This window comes from Lissotriton helveticus, chromosome 5_1 (genome assembly GCF_964261635.1).
Source record: "Lissotriton helveticus chromosome 5_1, aLisHel1.1, whole genome shotgun sequence".
Lineage (NCBI taxonomy): Eukaryota > Metazoa > Chordata > Amphibia > Caudata > Salamandridae > Lissotriton > Lissotriton helveticus.
The window spans coordinates 1,670,621,971-1,670,634,900 of record NC_136065.1 but is presented as its reverse complement, the minus strand read 5'-3'; positions in this window follow the sequence as shown (position 1 = coordinate 1,670,634,900).

Genomic DNA, 12,930 nt, shown 5'->3' with positions numbered 1-12,930 from the left:
AGTATATCTCCAGAGTCGCGGAAACAATAGATAACTATTTCACTCAGTCAATCGTGCATGCTTAGTTTCACCAGAAGCGCAGAGAAATAGAGAGACGGCCGTTTTCAATAAAAGAGGTTATTTATTGAACAGTCTTCTTTCTCATGCAAGAGAAGTGAGTTGCCACAATTGCAATACTTGTTATAAAGTAAAGTGCGTACAGTGAAAGGAGTATTACGAAATAATACTGTAAAAGCATGGTATGGTTTCTAAGCCATACAGTGTTTAAAATAGATAAAATATATACATAGATAAAACCATGACTAAACGTACTCAACTGGTGCTTCTAAGATATGCCTACCCCAGTGTACCTAACCTAAGCCTAGTACGTGGGAAGGAGTAAGTAAGCTGCATTTTAAGTTAAGATATATTTTTGCCAAGAATCTGAGTCAAGAATTCTCTAAGGGTCTAATCAGCTCCGTACCTTGTTCATAGAATGAAGGAGGTCTTGTATCTCTCTCTCAGGACTCGATCTCCCAGCAACCCCCAAGGGTGACAGGAAAACACTGGCGCTGGATTTCTCGGCAGGAGAAAAGACAGCGTCTCTCTCAGTGCGTCAATGGGAGGGTCGGCTTCCTTCGGCACTTGCCACAGCAGGGCGTCGGGCAAGTAGATAGCTGATCTGCTCCAAACCACCGTGTGTTTTGCTAGGGCAGATGCTGGTATATTTATACCTAGAAGGTGCCTAGTTTGACGTAAGGTTGGACATAAGACGTCACTAAGAACTCGCAGTTCTTTTAGGACTCCAGGAGTTCTAGGACAAATCAATACAGAAGCAGGGGGAATTACCGGGCTGCTGGAGGCTTGGTTTGTTTAAGAATGCGTTGTGCTTTCTAGGAGTCTATGGGAGTAGCCTTGCCGTATTTGCACTGTGTTGGCTATGACTTAATATGGATATGATTCTTATGCCTCTATAAGGATATGATTTGATATAACCGCATAAGGGCATAATTCGGGAATATTTAAATAGGGTCCTAGATACGTTTACAACAGTTCTACTGTAAGATCAGTGGAAATTCAAAATCTTCCTCTCTCGGGTGAACACATTCAAGTTGTAGGTCTAGCTAATCAGCAGATTAAAACCAATTGAAATAGAAATTGGAAATTTCAAAGACATGCATCGATTCGTGGTGTGTGACAGTAGTCCTGTTAATCTTCTTGGAAGGGATATACTGTGCAAAATGAACTGTGCCATTTACTGTTCACCAGATGGCATTGAGCTTCAAACTTCAGACAAGGATAATTTGTATAAATTGACAATGTCACTAATAGAAGCAGAAAAGAATAGTATGTTTCCTGTGTTTGAGTGAGAGAAAATACCTGATGAATTGAAAGAGGTAGTTAAAGAGCAAGTATGGGATTTCACAGAAGAATATATTGGCTTGATGAAAAACGTAGATCCTGTGAAAGTTTCTGTGAAAGAAGGAATAAGTTATCCGAATATTCCCCAATACAAAATAACAGCTGAAATAATTGAAGGAATAACACCAGTGATAAATAAAATAATTAAGCAAGGGATTTTGAGAGAAATAGAAAGAAGTCCTTGTAATTCGCCTATAATGGGATTGAAAAAGCCTAACGGAACATTCAGAATAGTACAGGAATTGAGAAGGGTAAATAAAATTGTTGTTCCATGTTGTTCAATTGTGCCAAACCCAGCAGTAATTCTATACCAAATTCCACATGATGCAGAATGGTATACAGTCATTGATCTATGTAATGCGTTCTTCACTGTTCCATTACACCCTGAAAGCCAGCCAATATTTGCGTCCTGATTCGGAGACCGTATTTTGGCATGGTGCCAAATTTCTCAGGGTTATACTGAAAGTCCCTCTATCTTTAATCAATTGTTAAAGAAATCATTAGAAAATGTAAGTATGCCTGGAGAGTCAGTTCTAGTGCAGTACATTGACGATTTGTTAGTGGCATCAAAAACAAAAAATGCATGTGTTTCAGACACTGTTGCACTGTTAAATCATTTGGCAAAAGAAGGACATAAAGTGTCACCATCAAAGCTGCAATTTTGTCAGATGAGGTACAATATTTGGGCCACAAGATTGCTAAGGGAATTAGACAAGTCACAATAGAAAGAATTAGAATGATACAAGGAATGAAACCTCCAAAAACACAGAGACAGGTGAGAATGTTTCTTGGAATGGTAGGATACTGTCGACAGTGGATTAGTGGATTTTCACTAATAGCTAAACCGTTACAGAGACTGAAAAAAGCAGATGTAAAAGATCCAATAATACTGAATAAGGCAGAACTGGAAGCTTTTGAGCAGCTAAAAACAAGTCTATGCGAAGCACCAGCATTAGGAATGCCAGATTATGAAAAAGAATTTGAACTATATTGCAGTGAGAGAGAAGGATGTGCATTGTCAGTGCTAATACAGAGGCATGGAAAACTGAGAAAGCCAATTGCATACTTTTCTGCTATTTTAGATCCTGTCGCAAGGGCATTGCCGGGATGCTTAAATGCAGTAGCTGCTACAAGTATGAGTCTTGAACAAAGTGAAGGTATAGTGATGGGATTCCCTTTGAGAGTGTATGTACCTCATTCGGTGGAGATTCTCCTCACGAGAACCAAAACACAGTACCTTACCAATAATAGATTGACGAAATATGAGAAAACTATTCTAGGTGCAGATAACGTGACAATTTCAAGATGTATAAATGTGAATCCATCTACATTATTACCTGATGTTATGAATGTGGAAGTAAGAGATGAAGTTGATCACAAATGTTTGGATGTTCTGGAATATTGTACCAAACCATGGCCTGATATCAAAGATGTACCCTTGCCTGAATCTGATTATGTGTTGTTCGTTGATGGATCATGTTTGAGAACAGATGAAGGTGTACTAAGAGCTGCATATGCTGTTTGTACAGTATCAGATGTCCTAGAAGCATCTTGTTGGAAAAGAATCCGTTCAGCTCAAATTGTGGAACTGATTGCCTTGATTCGAGCATGTGAGTTGGGAAAAGAGATAAGGGTCACCATAGTGACTAACAGTCAGTATGGATTTGGGGTTGTCCATGATTATGGTCAACTGTGGTCCCAAAGAGGTTACATGACTTCGGCAGGATCCCCCATTAACATGCTGAATTTGTGAAAATGTTAATTGATGCCATTCAATTACCAGACAAGATAGCTGTCGTAAAATGTGCAGTTCATAAGAAAGGAGATGATTATATCACTCGAGGTAATAAATATGTAGATTTGATTGCAAAATACTGTGCTAAAAATCTTGCATCCATAAATCCGGATAGGCAAACTGAACATGTTTCAAGTCCTTTGATGCTAACCACAGTAGTTGAGACATGGCAGGAGGTGAAACAAATGCAGGAAGAAGCTAGTGAAGAAGAAAAAGATAATTGGTTAAAAGCTGGATGTAGACAGAGAGAAGATGAAATTTGGGATTGGAAGAGACGCTATGATAAGAATGTTTAGACAGACATGGTATAATCCTAAGCTTAGGATGATTGCCGAGAGTCTCTGCCAGAGATGTCTCGTGTGTCAGCAATTGAACCCAAGAAGCAAAACAGTTGTGAGTTTGGGAACCATAGGACAGGAGGGAGGTCCATTTACAAGAATGCCGTTGGATTTTATTGAACTACCACCATGTAATAGACTTAGGTATGTACTTGTGATCATTTGTCTGTTTTCACGATGCATCGAAGCTTTCCCCACTAGGAGGAATGATGGAGTGACAGTTGCCAACCTCCTGTTACGAGAGATAATACCACGCTACGGTTTCCCAGTAACAATTGAAACAGATCGTGGAACTCATTTCCATAATGAACTAATGCAAATGATTTGTGAAGCACCGGACATTCGTCAAATGTTACACTGTGCTTACAGACCTGAAGCTTCAGGGGTGGTTGAACAAGTAAATGGAACTATAAAAAACAGAATTGCAAAAATGTGTTTGGCCACAGGACTAAAATGGCTTGATGCACTGCCACTTGTTCTAATAACCCTAAGGAGTGCTCCTGACAAAAGAACAGGATTAAGTCCCCATGAGGTTGTGATGGGAAGATTAATGAGACAAGCATTTGTGCCAGTTGATAAACTGTTGAGTATAAATGATGATATCATACTGGATTACTGCAAAAATCTGTCTGACGTGGTAACTTCTGTGTTCCATCAGGTGGGAACTGAGGCACAAACGAAAGAAAAACATCCAGCTCATGATCTAGTCCCTGGAGATTGGGTTCGGATAAAGGTTCACAGGAGAAGAAACTGTCTAGTGCCTCGCTGGCAAAAACCTCAACAAGTTATTCTGGTTAGTACCACAGCAGTTAAATTTGCTGGAGTCAAAAGGTGGGTGCATGCCAGCCACACTATTTGTGTGCCTGAGCCTGAAAATCCACAGGAGGAAAGTGAAAGCACCACTGACTCAGACTCTGAGGGTGAACCAGAAAAAGATCCAGATACTTAAGCTCGACCTGTTCGTCGACATCTGGAGATATCAGATACTAGCTCGGCATCGGAAGGAGAAAAGGAAATTGTTGAAATACCAAATTTTCAAGATCGACCTGTAAGTCGAGATTTGGTAGAGACTGATACCACTAAGTGAAAATAGAACTGGTAATCAAGGGTATATTGAAGGACAGTCTGAAAGCTCTGAAAGCAGGAACCAAAATCTCAGAACTGGTGAAAGGGAAATAACTCACGATGAGGATGAGCTTCCAAGTACCAGCTATGGAGAAGTTCCTAACAGAGTGAAAGAACTGACCAAAGAGAAAATAAGCTCAGAAAATAAATCAGATCCTGTCAAATTCATTATAAATGAAACTATAGAAATATCTGAAACAGAGACGGATGACAGTGATGATGACACTCAATTAAGGAGAAGTTCAGGAAAAAGAACTTGGAGAGTGGAGCGAAACACTGCTGAACCTGAAATAAAAAGGGTTTGAAAAGGAGATAATTGGCCTAAAGAAACTGATGACTGAAAATTAAACTGGTTAACAAAACAAAAGTACAAGAAGATCAAGTGAATGGAATAACCAGTCAAAAAGAGTTGTTGGGAAAGAAAATAGAGGCTGTGCAAAGGCTAAAAAGAGTGAGAAGACCAAATCAAAAATATAAATCACCTGAGTGGACCTACATGTTGCTGCCTCCAATAAGTGAAGTAAACAGCAGCCAGGAAAACTTGCATTGTCCAGGTGTTGAAAAGGAAAGTGAGTAAACTGTGACACAAAGAAAGAAAAGAGATTTCTCAGAGGTTTCGAGAAACTGTGAAAAGAAAAGATATATATAAACAAAAGCTGTAATTGAACTTGAAAGGAATATTGTAAGTGAAAACAAGGTTAAAGAGAGACAATTTAAAGGGTGAAAAAATTGTGACAATTGCTGTGTAAAAAACAAACAAACAAAAAATGGCTACTAGTGAAGTAACTAAATCTAAGGGGCCCATTATGATGTCGGGCAAATTGCCCCCGACAGGCAGGCGGTAGCCACCGCCAGCCTGGCGGGGGCAATCTGCCCCACATCCGCATTTGTTTCCCCCCCCGCCATATTAGTATGGCGGGGGGGGACCTCGGCGGACGGAAAGACCGTCTTCCGCTTTTCCGCCCCGGTTGCCTTGCGGCCGGGGCGGAAAAGGAATAATATGGTGGCGGTGTCTATCAGACACCGCCGGCCATATTATGATGGGCAATTGTGGATGCCCCACCACGGAAAGGCATGCGGAGAATCCCTGCGGGGGCCCGTTGCGGGCCCCCCAGGACTCCGGGGGGTGGGGGGTGCACATGGGGGGTACCTATGGTACCCCCCAGCAGTTCCATGCACAGCATGGCAGGCACCGCGCGGTGCCTGCCATGCTGTGCATGGAAGTGCACAGCATGCTTTCCTGCCATTGTGGCAGGCGGTGCTTAGTTCACCGCCCGCCACAATGGTAGGAATGCGGGATGCGCCCGCCACTGTGGAGGGCGCATCCTAATTCTGCCAACGGGTCCCCTGCCCTTATGGCAGGCGGTCCCTACTACCGCAAAGATGGCGGGCGGGCAAAGTCCACCCGCCATCCTAATGGGCCCCTAAGTGTTCTATTTTTAGAAAATGGTGAAGAATGGTTGCTCTGCACTGGAATATTAATGTTAATATAGTTAATTCTTGCTATTATCATTCCTTTTAGACCTGATTTTGAAAAATTTAAAGCAAAGTAGAGTTTGAAAGTTAAGAATAATGAGTTGAAAAATGAAAAATTACATGTATATAGGCCTGAAACTCATCAAGATAAGTTGATTAGTGACTTTTCTCAAAATACTTTTTTGAGATTATTATCTGAATATGTGAGAAGAATGGATGCCAGCGACTGTTATGTATGTGTGAAATTACTAGCAACTGTTTCCGAGGGTGTGACTTACCACCATTTACAGTTAACATATGGAGTAACCTATAGTGTAATAAGTTTATTTTATAGAACAGGAAAATTAGAATATTATTATTCTGACTCTGATGATGTATTTGCAAAATTGAAAATTGTTGCTGAACTAAATCAAATTAAGGCTGCTAAAGTTTTTGGAGAATATTTTTTAGAAACACCAGAATTGACACATGATTATGCCTTTAAACATAATTTGACTTATAAAATGAGAAATGAAGAGAAAGTTTTTCTGAATATGGTTGAAGAAAGAAGACAACAATATAAGCGACGTAACAAAGTGAAACAAACTAAATCTACAAAGTGGGAATTTTCAGACGATAATATTGAGGGACATAATGTAGATGTGGCTATAAATGTAGATACATCACTATTAGGGAAATTATGTATTCGAAGAGATAACACTGTGTATGACAATTATTTTGTGGGAGCAAGTCAATGTGAGGATACTTATATTACAAAGGGGTTTGGGGATTTAAAGGTGGTAATGACCCAGTTTGTCCGGTCATATATTTTTTAAATGGGAACAAGGCTTATTACAAATTACCAGATCACTGGTATGGCTCATGTTATGTTGGCTTGGTCTTTCCTAAAATCTTTCATGTAGATAGGGGTACTAATGGAATTCATGATATAGGTAAACCACTAAGTCAAAGAAGAAGAGAAAGTGTAATGGAAATAATAGGGGATGTTTTTGAAGCACTAATACCAGCAGTAGGCATATCCCAGGTTATTTAATCACCGTTTAGAGCACGAGCGCGCTGACTTTTAGTTTGTCTCACCCCTGAGGCGGAAGCCAGGGGCTTAGCCTACTAACCTTTTTAAAAGTGTGCATTATACGATTGTTTTGTGGCATTTTGATTTTTCTCTTCTGGAAACTTTTAAAATAGTAAGCCTCACCTTGGACAAACATCGCAATTTAATCTGCTCCCAGAGCAGCAGATTACGTGCTGACGCTGTGGGACAGACTGTTGCCAGCCGCCATACTGGGGGGAGGAAAGAGTGGCGCTCCAGCTGCTGGCCGCCTCCCGCCCTCCCAGGTTATTTAATCACCGCTTAGAGCGCGAGCACGCTGACTTTCAGTTTGTCTCACCCGTGAGGCGGAAGCCGGAGGCTTAGCCTACTAACCTTTTTAAAAGTGTGCATTATACGATTGTTTTGTGGCATTTTGATTTTTCTTTTCTGGAAACTTTTTAAAATAGTAAGCCTCACCTTGGACATACGTCGCAACTTAATCTGCTCCCAGCGCAGCAGATTACTTGCTGACGCTGTGGGACAGACTGTTGGCAGCCGCCATACTGGGGGGAGGAAAGGGTGGCGCTCCAGCTGCTGACCGCCTCCCACCCTCCTCCAGACTGGAAAAAAGGATGTTGTCATCCCGTCAACGCAGCGGGCACGCCGGCGGTGCGCCAAAGGCAAGCCCGTCTGCGTTCGTCCGCGCCAGGACCGGGCCGAGGGCCACGACACCTGGCCCTTACAAGAAGTTGGAGCTGACTACGTATTCGCACGCTGAACTTATTCAGCGCAGGTCAGTCCTCTGTGGCACCTGCCCGCAGTATGATCCAGAGTCCATCCCATATATTAAAATCCCCAGCTGCCCCAGTTGTAATTCTAGCTTATCCTTTATTAACAACCACGCCAGTCCTAAAATTGGTATTAACAATAAGACTAAGAAAATAATAATAGCACTCATTAATGCCCGATCTTTGGGCAGGCATAGACAGGACATTGCTGATTTGATCCAAGATAGGAACATAGATTTATTATTTATTACGGAAACTTGGATGGACGCTCCGTCTGATCCCGACTTAGCGGTGGCTGTACCTCAGGGATACAATGTATATCGACTGGACAGACAGGGAAAGAAAGGAGGGGGCCTGGCAATAATCACCCAAAATATCTTTTCGGTTAGAATATTTCCCATACTCTCTACAGCATGCGAAGCTCTTCAATTCGCTACTATGCTGACTCCCTCGTATAATCTTAAAGGAGCCCTCATATACAGACCGCCTGGTCCCCGTTATGAATTTCTGTCCAATCTTAACTCTCTGATTGAATCTCTGGCAATCGAAGAATCCTTCATGGTCTTGGGTGACCTAAATTTCCATTTAGAAAAAAATGATGGTATCGAAACTCAAACCCTAATAGCTGACCTGGAAACCTTAGGGCTTGCACAATTGGTAAAAGCACCCACACCCAAGGCTGGCCACACCTTGGATGGCATTTTCTTTAACTTAAAAGAGATCATCATACAAGATATCCTTCCTCTCACTTGGTCTGATCACCGTGCGATTTTTTGTGCCATTTCCATCAGTGACCTTCCCATAACTAGACAGGTTCCCCCAATTCAAGAGCCTTTCAAAGACTGGAAGGATATAGACAACGCAGCTCTCAGAGCACTGTTAGCCAATACTCGCCCAACCATCTCAGCAGACGCTAATACAGCTGCGAAACAATTCTCAGTTTGGATAAATAGTGCGATGGACATTCTGGTGCCATCCAAGACCATATTGAGAAATAGGACGGTGCCTTCCGCACCCTGGTTTATGGAAGATCTACGCCAACAAAAGCAAGTTTGTAGGAAGCAAGAAAGATACTGGCGAAGGTCGTATGACCAGGATAGCAAACTGCGATATAAGGAGACACTGGTCAGCTATAAAAAGATGATTAATGAAGCAAAAAAGAAGTTCTTTGGGGAACAAATTAATCACGCAAATAACTCTAGTAAACAACTATATGAGGTAGTGAAACAACTGGCGGGGAACTCCCCAGATTTGGTCCCCCCTCCCTCTCAGGCCTTTTGCGATTCCTTGGCTAACTTCTTTTTTGCCAAAGTAAACAACATCTACGCAGAGTTTTCTGCCAAGGACGAGCGCACTACTTCTACTATCTACATCATACCCCCTGACTGCTCACTAACTCAATTTAAGGAAATGAAGGAAGAACAAATAACGGAGATTATGAAACTCATAAAAACAGTGTCGGTGCTGGCCCTTGTCCTCCTAAAGTTTTTCCTCCGGTAATGGATTCTGTAAGTGAAGTTGTTACACAAGTCTGTAATGTGATGTTCGAGTCAGGGATCTATCCGGACATGTTGAAGAATACCCTTCTAAAACCAATTCTCAAAAAACCTTGTCTAGATAAAGAGGTGCTGAAGAATTACAGGCCAATAGCTAGCTTGCCTTTTCTAGCTAAGGGGGTTGAAAGAGCATTGAATGGTCAACTGTCTGAATATATCGAACAAAACAACCTGTTCGACGACTCACAGTTTGGGTTCCGTAAACTTCACGGTACGGAGACAGTCCTTATTAAAGCCGCTGATGATATCAGAGTCATCAGAGACCAGGGGGGGAGAGCAGTGCTTATACTGCTGGACTTATCTGCGGCTTTCGACACGGTCAATCATTCCATCCTGATTGACTGTGTCGGAAATTTGGGCATCCAATCCAGAGCAAAGGACTTGCTTGCCTCCTTTCTATCTGGCAGAACACAGGCTGTAACAATGGGACTATTTAAGTCAGTTGAACTGGCTCTGCCCTGCGGGGTTCCCCAAGGCTCATCCCTAAGTCCGACACTTTTTAACATCTATGTGTCGGACTTAGCCAGAGTTATTAAAACCTACAGGATGAGCCTTACCACCTATGCCGATGACACCCAGCTAGTGCTCGCTATCAACAATGATGGAGAAGAGATAGCTGCACGCTTCCAAGAAGGTATGTTGGCAGTTAAGGATTGGATGGCCTGCAACTGCCTTAGGCTAAATTCCGAAAAGACGGAAGTGATCATCTTCGGGAACATTTCCCCGATATGGTCGTCAGTTTGGTGGCCGCCATCACTAGGAGCTTTACCAACTCCCGTCCCAAGGGTCAGGAACTTGGGGGTTATTTTTGATGAAAAGCTGAATTTTGTCACTCATGCAAACCAAACAGCGTCTACGGCATTTCCTAAGCTTAGGCTTATAAGAAAAATACTTCCGTTCCTTCCAGAAAGTGCAGGAAAAACTGTGGTAAGCGCATTGGTACTTCCTCACTGGACTATTGTAATGGCTTATTTGCCAATGCACAAGCTCGGGTGGTTGCCAAATTACAAACGATTCAGAATGCAGCGGCAAGACTGCTTTCTAGCACCCCCAAATTTAAACCGATCAGGCAAATAATCAGGAATTACCACTGGTTGACAATTAAAAATCAGATTAAATGTAAAACTTTATGCCTAACATTCAAAGCGCTTCACAAACAAGGGACGGAGTTTCTTAAAGAACAGCTCCTTGTTTACCATCCCACTAGGCAACTAAGATCTACTACACAGCAGCAACTAGTGGTACCTCGTACAAGGACGGTGACTTGGGGAGATAGACGTTTTACGGTCACAGAAGCTAGACTCTGGAATTCCCTACCATTAACGATTAGATCAACCCACTCTCTTCTCCAGTTTAGGAAGTCGCTGAAGACGTGGTTGTTTGACCAGTAACCCGCCCTCTCTCTAGCCCACACTTACAGAATTTTCTCATCCCCTTTTTTAGAGACACTAACTAAACTCATAGCGCCAAGACGCCCAAGGGCAATCGCTGCGCTTTACAAATCGCAATAATAAATAAATAAATAAATAAATATCATTTAATGCGAACCGAATTAGAAAATTGTCAACAATAGATGACCGATTGCCAACAGACACAGTGGGAGGATTTTTAATGGTTAACACGGAAATGTTTGCTATGAGAAGTATGGTAATGCAAAATCGACTTGCTTTAGATATAATTTTGGCAAAAGAAGGAGGAGTTTGTGGAATTTTAAAGGTGCAACACTGTTGTACCTACATTCCTGATAAAAGTCAGTACATCGAGAGTTATATTACAAATATTACAGAATTGCATAAAGAAATAGAACCACTGGAAGTTGAAGGTGTTCTTGAGAAACTTGGTAGAAGTTTATCAGCAGTTAAAAATTGTTTTTATGAAATAAGTAGATCTATTATAGGGAAAATACCAATACCAGTGACTGTAATAATAATAGTGATCTTAGTTTTGAGATTAAGTTGTCAATGTAAAAAGAGAAGAAATGTTAAAAAGTCTTTGAAGAAGGTGATTGAAGAAAAACAAGACAGAGAAAGGGAAAAAAGGTGATATCGAGATGAACAGTTTAAAGAAAAACTTTATCAAGATAGAAAGAAACTAGAAGACCCCTGCTTGCAGGCCAAGTCGCCCCCTACTACCGAACAGCTCCACCTGTCTGTCTGCTCGTCACTGCTCGGAGCGCAAGTTGTAGCCTTCTGTGCCCTGACTGCCTCTGCCCGCCGCTGCGCCTTTTTCTATTGTATTATTTTTGGGGTCTTTTTCTCCCTGTATTTTGTTGTTTCTGTACCGTATTCACAGCCCCAGCCCTTCTGTTTCCCCCCACCCCCCTTCTTGTTCCCGCACCCCCGTTTTTCTGCTGCTGCCCCCTGCGGCCCCGCCCCCTCGCCACCCCGCTCCCGCCTCCCAGCTGTTCCTCCCTCCCTCCCCACCTAAAATGGCGGCCGCTGCTGGACAGTAGGAGCGACCCCTGACACTGCTTGCAGGCCCCCTACTGCCGATCAGCTCCACCTGTCTGTCTGCTCGCCGCTGCTTGGAGCGCGAGTTCGAGCCTTTTGTGCCCTGACTGCCTCTGCCCTGACTGCGCCTTTTTCTACTGTATTATTTTTGGGGTCTTTTCCTCCCTGTATTTCGACGTTTCTGTACCGTATTCACAGCCCCAGCCCTTCTTTTTCCCCCCACCTTCTTGTTCCTGCACCCTGGTTTTTCCCACCGCTGCCCCCTGCGGCCCGCCCCTCACCGCCCCGCTCCCGCCTCCAAGCTGCTCCTCCCTCCCCACCTTAAATGGCGGCTGGGCAGCAGGCGAGCCAAAGGCAAGCCCGTCTGGGCCCGTCCGTGCCTGGACCGCACCCAGCGCCAGAACCCCTGGACCCCACGAACATCACGACACCAGAATCCACTACGACGCCAGCACCCTCTTTGCACATAATGCCGGCCGAAACCCCACCTGCTTCCATGCAGCCCAGAAACGGACCCACGGACCCTTCTCCTGCCGCACCTGCAGCTTCACCTGCGACAGAACCACCAAACCTCCAAGGACTGGACCCAACCACCTCCGCTGCATACTCCTTAACACCTGCTCCGCTCACAAACATGCCGTCTAACTCTGGGATCTGATCGACACCTCTGCCCCAGACGTGGCCTTCCTGACCGAGACCTGGTGGAACGACTCCTCGGCACCCGACGTCGCCATAGCCATCCCGGAAGGCTACAAGATCACCCGTAGGGACCGCGCCAACGGAGTCAGAGGAGGAATAGCCATCGTCCACAAATCCACCCTCAATGTCTCCACCCACGCAGATGACACCCTCAACACTGCCGAACACCTGCACTTCCGGATCCAAACTGACCCCAACACCACCACCCTCAGAGGTACACTCATCTACAGATCACCCGGACCACGGGCTCAGTTTAGCGACTCCATCGCCGA